Source organism: Propithecus coquereli, unplaced genomic scaffold, assembly GCF_000956105.1.
Source record: "Propithecus coquereli isolate 6110/MARCELLA unplaced genomic scaffold, Pcoq_1.0 Scaffold182, whole genome shotgun sequence".
Classification (NCBI taxonomy): domain Eukaryota; kingdom Metazoa; phylum Chordata; class Mammalia; order Primates; family Indriidae; genus Propithecus; species Propithecus coquereli.
The window spans coordinates 696,310-709,400 of NW_012142968.1; the positions used below are offsets into that span (position 1 = coordinate 696,310).

Consider the following 13,091-nt stretch of genomic DNA (forward strand, 5'->3'; position numbering starts at 1 on the left):
TCAGGGTAATTGGGTTATACATCACCTCAACCATTTATCATTTCTTTGTATTGGGAACATTCCAAATCCACTCCTCTAGTTATTTTGAAATATATAGTAAATTATTGTTAGCTATAGTCGCTCTTATGTGCTACCAAACACTTGATCTTATTCCCTCTAACTATATTTTTGTACCCATAACCAATCCCTCTTTATCCCTCCTTATGAGCCTCTGATAACAATCATTCTACTCTCTACTACCATGAGATCAATTTTTCAGCTTCTGCATATAAGTAAGAATACATGATATTTGTCTTTCTGTGCCTGGCTTATTTCACTTAACATAACGTACTCGAGTTCCATCTATGTTGTTGCAAATGACAGGATTTCATTCTTTTTTGTGGCTGAATATTATTATACTGTGAATATGTATAAACTTTGCTTTATCTGTTAATCCACTGTTGGACACTTAGGTTGATTCCATATCTTGGCTATTGTGAATAAACGTGGAAAGGCACATATCTCTTCAATACACTGATTTCTGTTGCAGTCTTAACACCCATTTTGTACGAGTATTAATTTCAGTTCCATAATATTTCACACATTATTTCAGCATCTACCTTCTGTTTCTGCATATCTTGCCTCCATATCTGATCAATGAGTTCAAGTCTTGCTTTAAACTTTCAGTCAGAACACTGACCTATTTGATGCAGTCCTTGTCAGGCCCAGTTTAGATTTAAAACTCCCTTGACCAACATCTTTTGCCATTACCCACCTCAAATCAACTTCCTTAAAAGATATACCTATCCTTGGCTTCACGTTACTTAAGAATGCTTTCTATTATTTTTTGTAAAGTAAGAGGTAACACTTAGGATAGGGTAAATTATTATTATTACCAAATAGCTTACCATAACAATATTCCAAAAGAGCAAATTGGATTCAATACACTTGCCATATAAATTATTCTACTCTCAATTTAAAAAGTAAATTTTTTAGGCACATACACAGTGTAATGTTTTCATTCCTTCCAAACACAGACTCATTTTTCAGCTCTACCTCATATTTTAATAGTAACCAAATTAAACTTAAACAATCATTCCCAGTTAACTTCAAAATGCTTCTCTATAATCTGTTTTCATACTCTGTTTTCACACACCTTCAGTAGTGTGCTGGTAAATGTTTAACAATTGGCTCTCTGGTGAGGGGGAAGCCCTGATTTGTACCATTTGCCGATTTTCACCTTGTTACTACCTCCACCATGGCTGATTTTAAGTTACCAGGGTGAGGTCACTGAACACAGAGTTGGGAAGAGATGAACACAATACCATAATCACCTCTCCTGAGCAAATGTTGTCAGACTCCAGGACACCACTGCCACTGTTCACCTATTTCTCTTTCCACCCACTTATTCCAAGGAATAATATTTAACATATTTACTTTTACAATTATCAAATACCTTTGGATATAATGCTTTTGGTGATGGAAGAAAGGCTGTAGGGAGGGAGTGATGTAAAAGACTCTACATTAATACTCAAAACTTAAAGCAATTAACATGGCAGGTAAACTCATGCAAAGTAGCAGATTTTCCAGTTTTTAAAGATGCAAAGAACTGTGCTTTTGAAATTGCTACATGAGATCTTACTGCTAAAGCCCCCGTTATGAAGGACAAAAACAGTGGTGGGTTACCATAAGAACCAACTGTGCATAACTACAGGCTATATTGCCAATTGAAAATGTTAAATGTTAAGAAAATGGCTCTTGTCATCCTAATTGCTGAATCCTAATTAGAAAACTATACTGCTAACACTGTAGATTTAGATTTTTAGAACCTATAGAAGGCTCTGACATATCACGCCAATTGGGAAAAGAGTGGGTTATATTGCCACACAGCTCAAACCAGCTCATTATAGCCCCTTGCCTATGCATTGTGTCACCAACTAAATTTGAAACGATGAAATGGAATTCAATTACAGAAATCAAAAAAGGAATATGAATCCAGACAACACAACGTGATCGATACTCTGAAGCTGATTTGGGATATTTGTTGAAGAAAAATAATAAGAATTAAAATAAGTTTTTATGGCAAGCTTATAAAATGATGATATAACATTTTTACGCAGTGTGTGTAATGCAAGCTGGTAGTATAATACAGTATCAACTTTTGAAAAGGAATCATGAAAATTTCATTACTAAATAATTTTGCTGTGTGTCATTTAGGAAATTTACTCTAATGGAAGCAATGATACTCATTTAAGTTTGAAAGAAAGATGTTATCTTAAAAACTCTTGTAACATTCAAAACTCATCATATTTTCCTCTGGGTTTTGTTTTTGGACTCTGACTGCCAGAAGCTACTACTTTTCTACCCATAAAAAATTCATGTCAGAGAGGTATTCCCAATTACTTGTACCCAGTCTGGCCACACCAGGATTATTAAATCTCAAACCCAAGACCGAAAATCACCCTCATTTATCAGGATCCACCCTGGCATTTATATATGTCCTTTCACCTATGCATGCTCTTGCTTTAAGATTCTGTGACTTCCCTTTTTCTTGATTTGCCTTGACTCCCAAACCAACCATTCACTTTCTTGATTAATAAATCAAACTGGCTTGGCCTGAATTTATCTTGTTTGGTCTCTGGCTTCGTTCTTTTTAACTTGACCTTTGTATTTGCATCTGCCTGATTTTTTACCTGCCAACTTAGATCCTAAATGCTGTTTTCCCAACATTTTGTCTGTTTTCTGATACTTACTCTCTTTAACTAGTTCTTGATTTCTGTAGCCCAGTCTGAACACCTCTGGATCCATAATCTTATCTGCTATGACTTTTGCTACATGTATGACCTTTTATGTTTTACCCAACTACCTGTAATTTGGGCTTCACTGACTCTGTGGGTCATTCGGTACACACCTACTTTGGTCTATTCACATAGTTTCAGATCATTGGTTCCACCTTGACTTAGACTCAGTCCTTCAATCCCTAACTTGCCTTGCCAAACTTTGGCTCTTCAACCTTCATCCACTATCTACAATTGAAAATGACTATGTTAATTGTCACTTTCAAGTGATCACCAACTCTATTTGATCAAAAGTGTATCATTTAGCAAATTACTGATCCATTGACCTTAGGTAATTCACTTTGCTTCCTTGTCCTTTATTTTCCTTATCCATAAAAAGTGATGTGAAAATGATGCAAAAATGAGATAGTCTTTTCTCTTACTCAATTTACTTCAAAAATAGCCATTTTAATCTTTCATATTTTAAGTTCAGAGTAGTTTGTCAAATGACTCTGAATTCTTAAGAGCTCAAAAGGTTTTTCTTCCCCAACACTCCTTGCATACCAAGTATTGGTTTAGCATAATTAGTTTGTTCTTTTTTTTCCTTTCTTCTTTTATAACAACAAGGATGATAAAAAATGCATCTGGTTGCTTCCTCAAATACACTTTGCTCGTTTGGGCAAAGATATTCTCAATGTACCTCCCTTGATTTGAACCGAAGACTACTGGTCTTCTCAGCTCCTCAGATATATTAGTTTCCCCAGGGATCAATGAGCATTCAGAACAAACTAGAATATGCCTCATTGATATATTTGTGTGGATTAAAGAGGATATTGATTTCAAGCATTCCTGGATGGCCCACATTTCATAGTGCTAAATAAGTAACTAACCACTTTTCAGACAACTTTTCTGGACTACTAACACTCTCATGACCAAATAATTCACTTTGTATATCATCTAATATCATTTAACAGGATAGTTATTTACCTAGGATATACCCATTCCAGCAAGTTCACAAATGATCTAAAAGGAATCAATCCATGGACTCCACTCATAATAAGTATGCAATTTATATGTGTATATGTTTCTGGATAAAGGATCCATGGCTTTCCCATATTATCAAATGTATCTCCAATCCCCCAAATGATTATCGCTTTAAAATTTAAGGAAAAGCAAATGCCAAATAGTAAACTTCCTTTCTCATAGCAATAGGATTCAAGATGCTTCCAGAAGTCAATCAGTGTTAATATGTAGGTCCCCTAGATATTTGGTAAAATGGTATAAATAAATTTCAATATAGAATTAGAGAAACATTAATACATTTCGCCATTTACTCAAGAGAGAAATATATAAGTAGAATTCTTTCTGGATATATACAAAATAGGTTGTTTTGGAGTTTGCTATTATACAACTGATAATTAGAATAATTGAGGCTCTGCTTTCTCACTTTATCCTGGCATCAATAACATGACTACACGGGAAGCATTTGGAGCCACATCAGAAATATAGCGCTTGATATGTCAGAAATAATACCCTACTCTGCAAAAGCCAGTCATTCATATTCACAGCCTTAATTTCTCTAGATCCATTCAACCCAGATCTCTACCCCAAGTCTAAGGACTATCATAATATTTTGAATTTTTTTTCTTTACGTCTGTGACTGCTCTACTAGACTATGAATATTTCAAGAACAAAAATCATGTTTTAGTAAGTTCTGTGTTCCAAGCACACAGCACAAGCTAAATAAATATTTGTGGAATGAAACTGCCTCCATTATTCCTCTCTTATAGTTACAGCTTTATATAGTTTTTCTCAATCTTTATCATATATCAGAATTTCCTGGATGACTTGCTAAAACACAAATTTCTAGTCTCTTCCCTCATAATTGCTGAATCTGTAGGTAGGGCTCAATATTTTGCATTTCCAACAAGGTCTCAAGTTATGTTGATGCTGCTGGTCCAGGCAAAAGATTATGAGAATCATTCACTTAGTTTAAGTAGAAAAAAAGCAGAAATATTAGTAATATATCACATCACAAAAACCACAGTGGAGCTCAGAAATCAGTTTGATTTCATAAATTCGTTACGTGAACAAGTGTCATTAATACATTTTCTGTAGAATGAAGTACCTTAATAAACAAATCAAAAACTAGAAATTTAATGTTCTGCAGAAGTCATTTATAGAAACATTAGAGTAGGAGAGTGTATACTAATGATTAGAGGGGGTTTTCCACCAAGGAGTTTACTCTGACTTGGCCAAAGTAAGATGAAGAAAGTTCCTTAAAATAGCATCTTTTTAACTAGCTAAAATACTAAGTTCAAGGCTGTCATGAATAATCGAAATCCACTGAGAACCTGTAAATTTAACATTGCATTTTCATTTTGAAATTATTTCTCTCATGCTTTGAATCAGGATAATTTAAAGAGACAACACTTAGTTTTAGTTTTCTCATCAACTTTTTGGTGCACAACTTTGAATGAAGACGTTAATCAGCTGCAAAATGCCTAAAAAGTAGGCATGATATGGGTATACAACACATGTACCCCATAAAGACATACAACTATTATGTATCCATAATAATTAAAAATTTTTAAAAAGTGGAAAAAAAAAGAAAAAAAATGGACAGGATAAAAGTGAAAGTGAAGAAAAGAGCCTTAATAATCTACAAACAAAACAGAGCCTCAGGTTAATAAAAATCAGTTTTACCAGACAAATTAGCCTAATTTTAAATAGATTGGAAGTTAGTTTTGTAAACCTAGTAATTCAATGTTATAATAATGTTCTGAGTTTATCTAAGCAGGTCTCACATATATCAATAAATGGTTAACTTTGTTAAAATGAACTTGAAAATGAATTCCTTATTAATGAGAAAAATTAAACAGGAAAAAACGAAAGTTGGGAGCACCTTCTTTGGGGTATGCAGTTCTATGCTTATTCAAAATGCACTGTGAAATGCTTTATTTATATTCAATATAATGAAAATAGGAGGAATAGGAGAACAGTAACTTGACTGTCTTTCATTAGTGGTATACTAACCTAGAAGTTTCCTCCCATTCAGCTCCACCAAACCAAATCCCAAAAGCCCAAAGTCGTCTTTTCCCTTAAGAAATTTTCCCACCTCCCATCTGACATGATCCAAAAATTAGTAAACTCCATGTTGAAATGAACTTTAGCAATCACTCAATATAGATAAGCCTGCATTCCTAATTGACAGTCATTATATTTGAACGTTCACAGTGATTGATGCCTTTTGTGTTTACAGAAGAGTCCCTATCATTTTTGAACACTTGAATTTTAAGCCGCAACTTATCTGTCAGTTATCTTTTTTTGAGGAGTTGGGGGGGGTGGTGGTTCTGCCCATTCTAGAGAACCATACAGTAAGTCACATCTGTCTTTTCCTCAGTAGCTTTTCAAATATTTGAACATAGTTATATCTTTGCAAGGTCATCTCCTTAAGCTAAGCATCATCACTTACCGGAGCCTTGCCTCATATCTTATATTTTGTGGATGCCTCATCATTCCTGGTTTCTCTTCTCTCAATGTAGCCATTTGTGTATTTTTTTTTCCAAAATAAGGATAATAAACAGAACCGAGTAAATGTGGTCTGACTAGGGTATAGACTAGCAGGACTCTCAAACTCTCTTGATTCAGAAGCTAACTTTTTATCAATTTATTATAGTTTAAATATAAATTATCTTGCTTAACAGCTATGTTATACCAATGTATATTGAATTTATGAATTTTTTAAATAAACTTTTTCCAACTTAGATATTTATTGCCCATTCTGTACTTGTGCAACTGATTTCTGTAAACCTAAAAGCAAGACTTACAGTTTTGCCCTGTCAAACTTCATCTTGCTGCATTTGTATGGTGAATCTTTTGAGATATTTGAAATCTTGGTTAATATCCATGCTTTAATTATTCTACCTAGATATTTTCATCTACAAGTTCAATAATCATGTCTTTAATTGATATACTGTAAACAGGAAAGGTACAGATACCTAAGTCATATATTGGAAACATCTCTGAATACCTATCTCTGAATATCTAGCCTGCACCACACGATCTATGCTTTTCTACATCCATTCATTCACAAAGGCTCATTGAGTGCTTATTATGTGCCAGGTACAGTTCTAGGTACTAGGAATATAATAGTAAATACAGAGGTAAATCTCTGCCCCCTTGAACTTTACATTCCAGTGGGGAAAGGCAAAATAAACAAGTAACCAAACAAATAATGTAACTTTCCATAGTGATATGAGGAAAATAAAGCATAGTAAGAAGATGTAGAAGATAGTGATTTAGGGGTGCTATTTTAAATGGATTAGTCCATGAAGACATATCTGAGAAGATAATACTTTAGCACATAGCCTGAGTGATGTGAAGTGTGCTATGTGAAGATCTGGGGGAAGAGTTTTCCAAAAAGGCATAGCAAGTGTAAAGTCTCTGAAGAGGAGACAGGCTTTCCAGAAAGAAAGAGACAGACAGACAAACAGGGCAGGAACAAGTAGTGAGCAATAAGCCATAACTTTGAACTTTATTTTTTTATTCTATATCATTTATTAGCTGTTCATTTTCTTATTGTTAATGTAATGGGAAGCATTTTTAGAGCTTTAAGCTAGGTAGTGATATTATCTGATTCAAACTTCTTAAAGAATATTTTGAGTGATTAAGAGAAAATATTGAAGAAGAACAAGAATGGAAGATGCAAAACCATGTAAGATGCTTTTGCAGTACTTCAAACTAGAGGTGATAGAGACTTTGGTGTAGTGGTGAAAGAGGAGGTACGGAGTGCTTAGATTGAGAACATATTTTGAAGGTACAGGCTTTAAACTTACTGATGGCTTGGATATAGAGTGTGAGGGAAAAAGAGGAATGCACAACTGGATGAATTCAATTGCTACTTTTGTTGCACTCTGGTTTCACTTGTCTTTGGACTATAAAGTCTTCAAGGTTAGGGACCTTGCTCTTTTTCTCTCATATCACTTCAGTTCCAGGTACACAGTAGGCACTTAATGAATATGGTAATTTATCACCAATAAGTCATCTTGGAATCCTCCACTTTCACCCTTGTCATTCCTTATCTGAAATGTCTCAGATTCCATCATTTCTATTCATTCCTACTCATAACTCCCTTATATAGTACTAAGTCATCTAAGAGCTGGATTACCACTACAACTATGTAACTGGTGTCTCTCACTCCAGCCTATCCCAATCTAAGGGAAAATGCAAGTTTATGACTTTAAAAAATTTGCTTCCAGTCATCCATTCAAGAAATACTTACTGATTTGTCTACTTTGTGTCCAGAACTCTTCTTGATGCCAGGGATATAATAATAAAAGAAATGAACAAAAACTCTGCCCTAGGGGATCTTATATTTGCAATAACTAAAAATTTGGAGTATGATTGATAAGAATAAGTGCTACGAAGAAAAATGAAACAGGAAAGGGGTTATAGGGAGCACTAAGAAGACCACAGTTTTAAATAGGGAACTCCTCTTTGAAGAGGTTGCCTTTGAGCAGAGATTTTAATCAAGTGATAGGGTAAGTCATACAAAGATCAGAGGGCACAACAGTACAAGGTCATTGATGTGGGCATGAGTTTGACTCATTTGAGAAATGGAGAGAAGGCCAGTATGATTAGAAAGTGAGTTAGTGGCTGAGTGGCAGATGAGGTGAGAAAGACAGCAAAAGCCAGATCATTTAGGGCCTTGAGGACATGGTAAGCAATTCACATTTTGTAGTATATATGAATGGAAACCATTGGACAGTATGGAGCTGGGCATGATATGACTTTTGTTTTTAAAAATCACCTAAGTTTCTCTGTAGATCATTGACTGTATAGGATTGAGGTCTCCTGCCCTAGGGCTTTTGGTGGCATCCAGCAAATTTGAGGAGTATAATAAGTGTGTTAACTGATGTGACATGTGGCTTGATGTTTTTGATGTAATGGTGTAATGGAGATCACCCAAGTAATTTCTGGAAGAAGACAGACTGAGGTCAGGTGAATGGAACCCATAGCTTCTTATCTCAGTCACCACAGTCAACCAGTCACATATAACAGCACACTTGCTCTTACTGAAAACTTCTAAAGTCTCAATGGACGCCTTCTCGATTTTAGTAAAACTGAATATATACCTGTCAATTGAACACTGACCACAAAAGAAGGTCTATGTTCTTTTGCTATCATCTGGTTTTGGCATCTAATCTCAAATTGGAAGGCCAAGCAGCACCTGCTCAAATGGCTGGCATGTAACTAACTACTATAGTCACAGGGATGATGAGTGTTCACAGCTATTTGGGGAGGGAGGGGTACAGAAAGGCCTGACCATAGATGCAGCTGATATGTGCGGGGGAAGAGGCAGCCCAATTGCAGGCAGACATCTCTCCTCTCCCCTCCCTACTCTAGGGTTCTGGGCTGAGGCCAGGGACTGTCCGGAGCTGATCTTGGGCTCCCATTGGCCGCTGTCTTTTGTGACGTCACGATCATGATGAGAATTGATGATCGGACACGCTGATTTCATTGTCTGAGGCAGCAGTGGAGACCCAGGAAAAATCTCGCTGAATCCGCCTGTCCCGGCAGTGGTCTGTCTGGGTTCCTCTAATCCCTTCCGTGACTGCACCACGCCCGAGGTAAGCACCTAACCTGGGTGGGTATGAAGGGCGAAGCGGGGCGGGCAAGGCACGGGGATAATGCTTTGCCCAGTAGGGGGCCCGTAGGTTCTGTGGCCTAAACAGGCAGCCAACAAACTGGTGCGGCTTCTTGGGAGCTAACTGCCTCTACCCTCCTAACGAAGGTTGGCAGCAGCGTGAGATTAGAAACGAGCTGAGAATAGGGATACAGTAGGCATTGCCAGAGAACGAAGAAACTTACTCCGAGAGAGGGCGATGTTTGGGACGCGCTTCTGGCACGGTAGTTAAAAGAAGTGGCATTCTCGCCTCCAAAGAAAGGAGGGGGTTGAATTCTATCACTTCTAGATTTCACTGGACAGTAGATTTCTCACAGCCCTACTCAAACGCACGGAGGGCGCTGCGCCTGCGCATTAGCACCTTGAGGAGGGTGGTTCACGGCGAGACTCTGCATGGAGCTTGCGCAGGCGCTTTTTCCGTTTTGTTGGAGGGGGTGGGGCTGAGCCCTTTCTATGCTGAATATGGGAAGGCTTGAGGGGTTGGCCTTGTGATGTTTCAAGCACCAGTTAGTGGGGAGGGCTCTCTCTGCCAGTGACTTTGAATCTGGCCTACTGAGTATACCCTGGCCCAAATGGGCCTGATAAATTTGAGAAGGAAATTTCTTAATCTATAGATACTAGGTGTGGAATAATGGAAAAGACGCAGAAATGAATTTGTGGGATAGAAATTTCTCAGATAACAAACATTTGTGCTTGGAGAAAAAAGTAAACACTAATTATGCAAACGAATCTAAATGTTAATTTTAGAGGAACTCTGATGTGGGGTGATAGTGATTTTGAACCTTAAACTCTTTGAAGATAGAGTGAAATCCATTGTGGAGACTCAGAATGAGAAATTTTTCTTTTTTTTCTTTTTGTTTTCTTAAAATAGCATCTTATAAACCTTTAGTCCTGATTCCAGGTTTGGTGCTGAATCCTTCTTTCTTCTCCCTCTGTGCCTCTGCTAGAACCACTGTAGTCAAATATTATTTTGAGGGACCCTCTTCAACATCACTTTATTGTGAGGGATTATATTACTCAGCAATTGTGAAGAACATCATACTTGTCTGTCCTTGGTAGAAAAATTGTACAGTAGTGTTATTAATTGCCCTCCACCATCTGATCATGGATATGATCTATTTTACAGAAGAATCTGGATTTTTCTCCATTTCTTGTGGTTAAGGGATTACCAAGTCCTGGTGAATTTTCTTTTGAAAGCCCCCTCACCTATTTCCTCCCTTACTCTAAAATCTAAACTCTCATCATCACCTATCTAGTCACAACAGAAGCTTCCTAGCCAGTCTTCACCTATGCCCCAAATCCTTAATTTATCCCACCAGACTAATGGTCTGTGAATACTTTTTTCATCAAGTCATTTTCTTTTACCAGAATATTCTTGGCTCATTATTTTCTATTGTTCCAAGCCCGATTCCACCTGAATTTCAAAGAACTATATAATCTGGCCTCATTGTACCATAGGAACCTTATTTTACTTTATTATTCAATGCACAACTCTCCTTAATGTTCCCTGAACAACCTACCTCCATACCACTCCTTACCCTTCTCACATCACTGCCATCCCCTTCACCTAGGATGCCCTCTCTTCCACATAATTCAAATATTACCCGTGTTGGAAGCTTAACTCAAGTTATACCTCTCCATAAGTGCCTTTCAAGTCTATCCCAAGTGTTAGCTCACTTTTGCTAGAATTCCCACATTAATTCTTGTAGTTGTCATTTTCTTGTAGCCTGGTTCATATTATTTTTTTTATTTTCTTTTTATTTGGGGTGTGTGTATGTGTGTGTGTGTGTGTGTGTGTGTGTGTGTGTGTTTTAGACTGGACTTCTCAGGGGGGTTTTAAACCCCACCTTAAGGATTGGGACCATGCTATCTACTTCTTTATCATCTGTCTACAGCACCTGACTAATTAAAATAACTGTAGTTACATACATTCTTTTTTTCCTCTAGAAAACAATTTTCTGAGAAATGAAGTGATATTGTTACTGTACATATGTGAAATGTAAAATCTTATTAATCATTAGTCAGGCAAGGGACCCTACAATGACTGAATAAACCTGACTATAAGTCAGAGAAAAGGCATTATGGAGTCCTCTATGTAGTGGGTAGCCTGAAAATATATCATGTTTTCATAAACGTGTCCAAGGGAACATTATCCCAGAAGTGTTACTGTCTGTAATTTTCTCAGTTGGAAAAATGCTAAATTAAGACATATTCCATTTTTCTATACTTATTTTTGGTGAAATTGCGTCACGTGTCTTTTAAAATCTAATTACTTTTTATTGCTTTATATATTTAATCGCTTTTATATTGACTATCCCTGATAGTTTTTTTTTTTTTTTTTTTGAGACAGTCTCACTGTGTTGTCCGGGCTAGAGTGCCGTGGCATCAGCCTAGCTCACAGCAACCTCAAACTCCTGGGCTCAAGCAATCCTTCTGCCTCATCCTCCCGAGTAGCTGGGACTACAGGCATGTGCCACCATACCCCGCTAATTTTTTCTATATATTTTTAGTTGTCTGATTAATTTCTTTCTATTTTTAGTAGAGACGGGGTCTCACTCTTGCTCAGGCTGGTTTCAAACTCCTGACCTCAAACAATCCACCCGCCTCGGCCTCCCAGAGTGCTAGGATTATAGGCATGAACCACCGTGCCCAATCTATCCCTGATAGTTTTAATTTTTACATCTCTTCAGTCAGAGCTGATCATTGTGATGTTTGCCATGATTTCTATTATATAATATATTGGTAGTCATTTTCCTTCTCCTTGGGCTTGAAACTTCATTGCTCCACAGAAGTCAAGTTTTACTTGCATGACAGTGTGATCATGGTTTAATATAGAGGCTTTTTACAGATTTCACTTGGGCTGCTGCCTCACTTTGAGGCACCATTCCAATATCGCATAAAGATTTTCTGTTTAGAAACATGGATTAAAAAAAAGTTCAATGGGGCATTATAACCTATAAATTTGGAAATCATTGTTATAGATTATTATAAATAAACTATGAATGTCATTTAGTATAAGGTAAAATTCTTTCTCTTTGACCTTTTCTCTTATTACCTACATTGTGTGAATCACCTGAAAACTGTTTTAGACTGTAGCCAGCTTTCATAGTAATTGAGACTTCCTAGACGTTTACATGCAGACCAACAGAGAAAACTATTCAAAGTTAGGCAACTTTGGTTAGAATGTGGTGCTTAGATTGCTGTTAATTTTAGAGGGCCTAAAATAAAATATGAAAAAAAGGAGAGTGTGGTGTTTGTGTTTTAAGATTTATTTTACAATTCTTATCTGAATGAGAGACTATCATTGGGTTTTCTCATTTAAGTTGTAGAGATTGCACTGGAAGGGATATTCAAATGATAAGTCAATCTCTTTGTTTTATAAATGAGGAATCTGATACTCAGAGAAGTGAAGTACCTTACCTGTGTTAGTGAACTTTAATATTTATTAAGCACTTAGTGCCAGGCATTGTGCTAAAAATATCATATGTTAGTACATTTAAACCTCACAACATCCCTATGAATTAGTTTCTAGTATTATATCCCATTTTACAAACAACAAAACAGATATTCAAAGCAGTTAATTTTCCCAGGACCATATAGCTACTAAATATCACAATTGGGATACAAATGTAGGTCTGTTTGACTTA

General features: G+C 36.6%; 1 protein-coding gene across 1 annotated transcript in view; it reads left to right on the forward strand.

Moving 5' to 3' along the window:
• The first annotated feature begins 9,261 nt into the window (after positions 1-9,261).
• HDX (highly divergent homeobox) overlaps positions 9,262-13,091 on the forward strand; it is a 52,943-nt gene continuing 49,113 nt past the window's right edge. The window contains exon 1 of the mRNA XM_012642677.1: positions 9,262-9,388. The gene's annotated coding sequence lies outside the window, so the exon portion shown is untranslated. The remainder of the gene's footprint in view (positions 9,389-13,091) is intronic.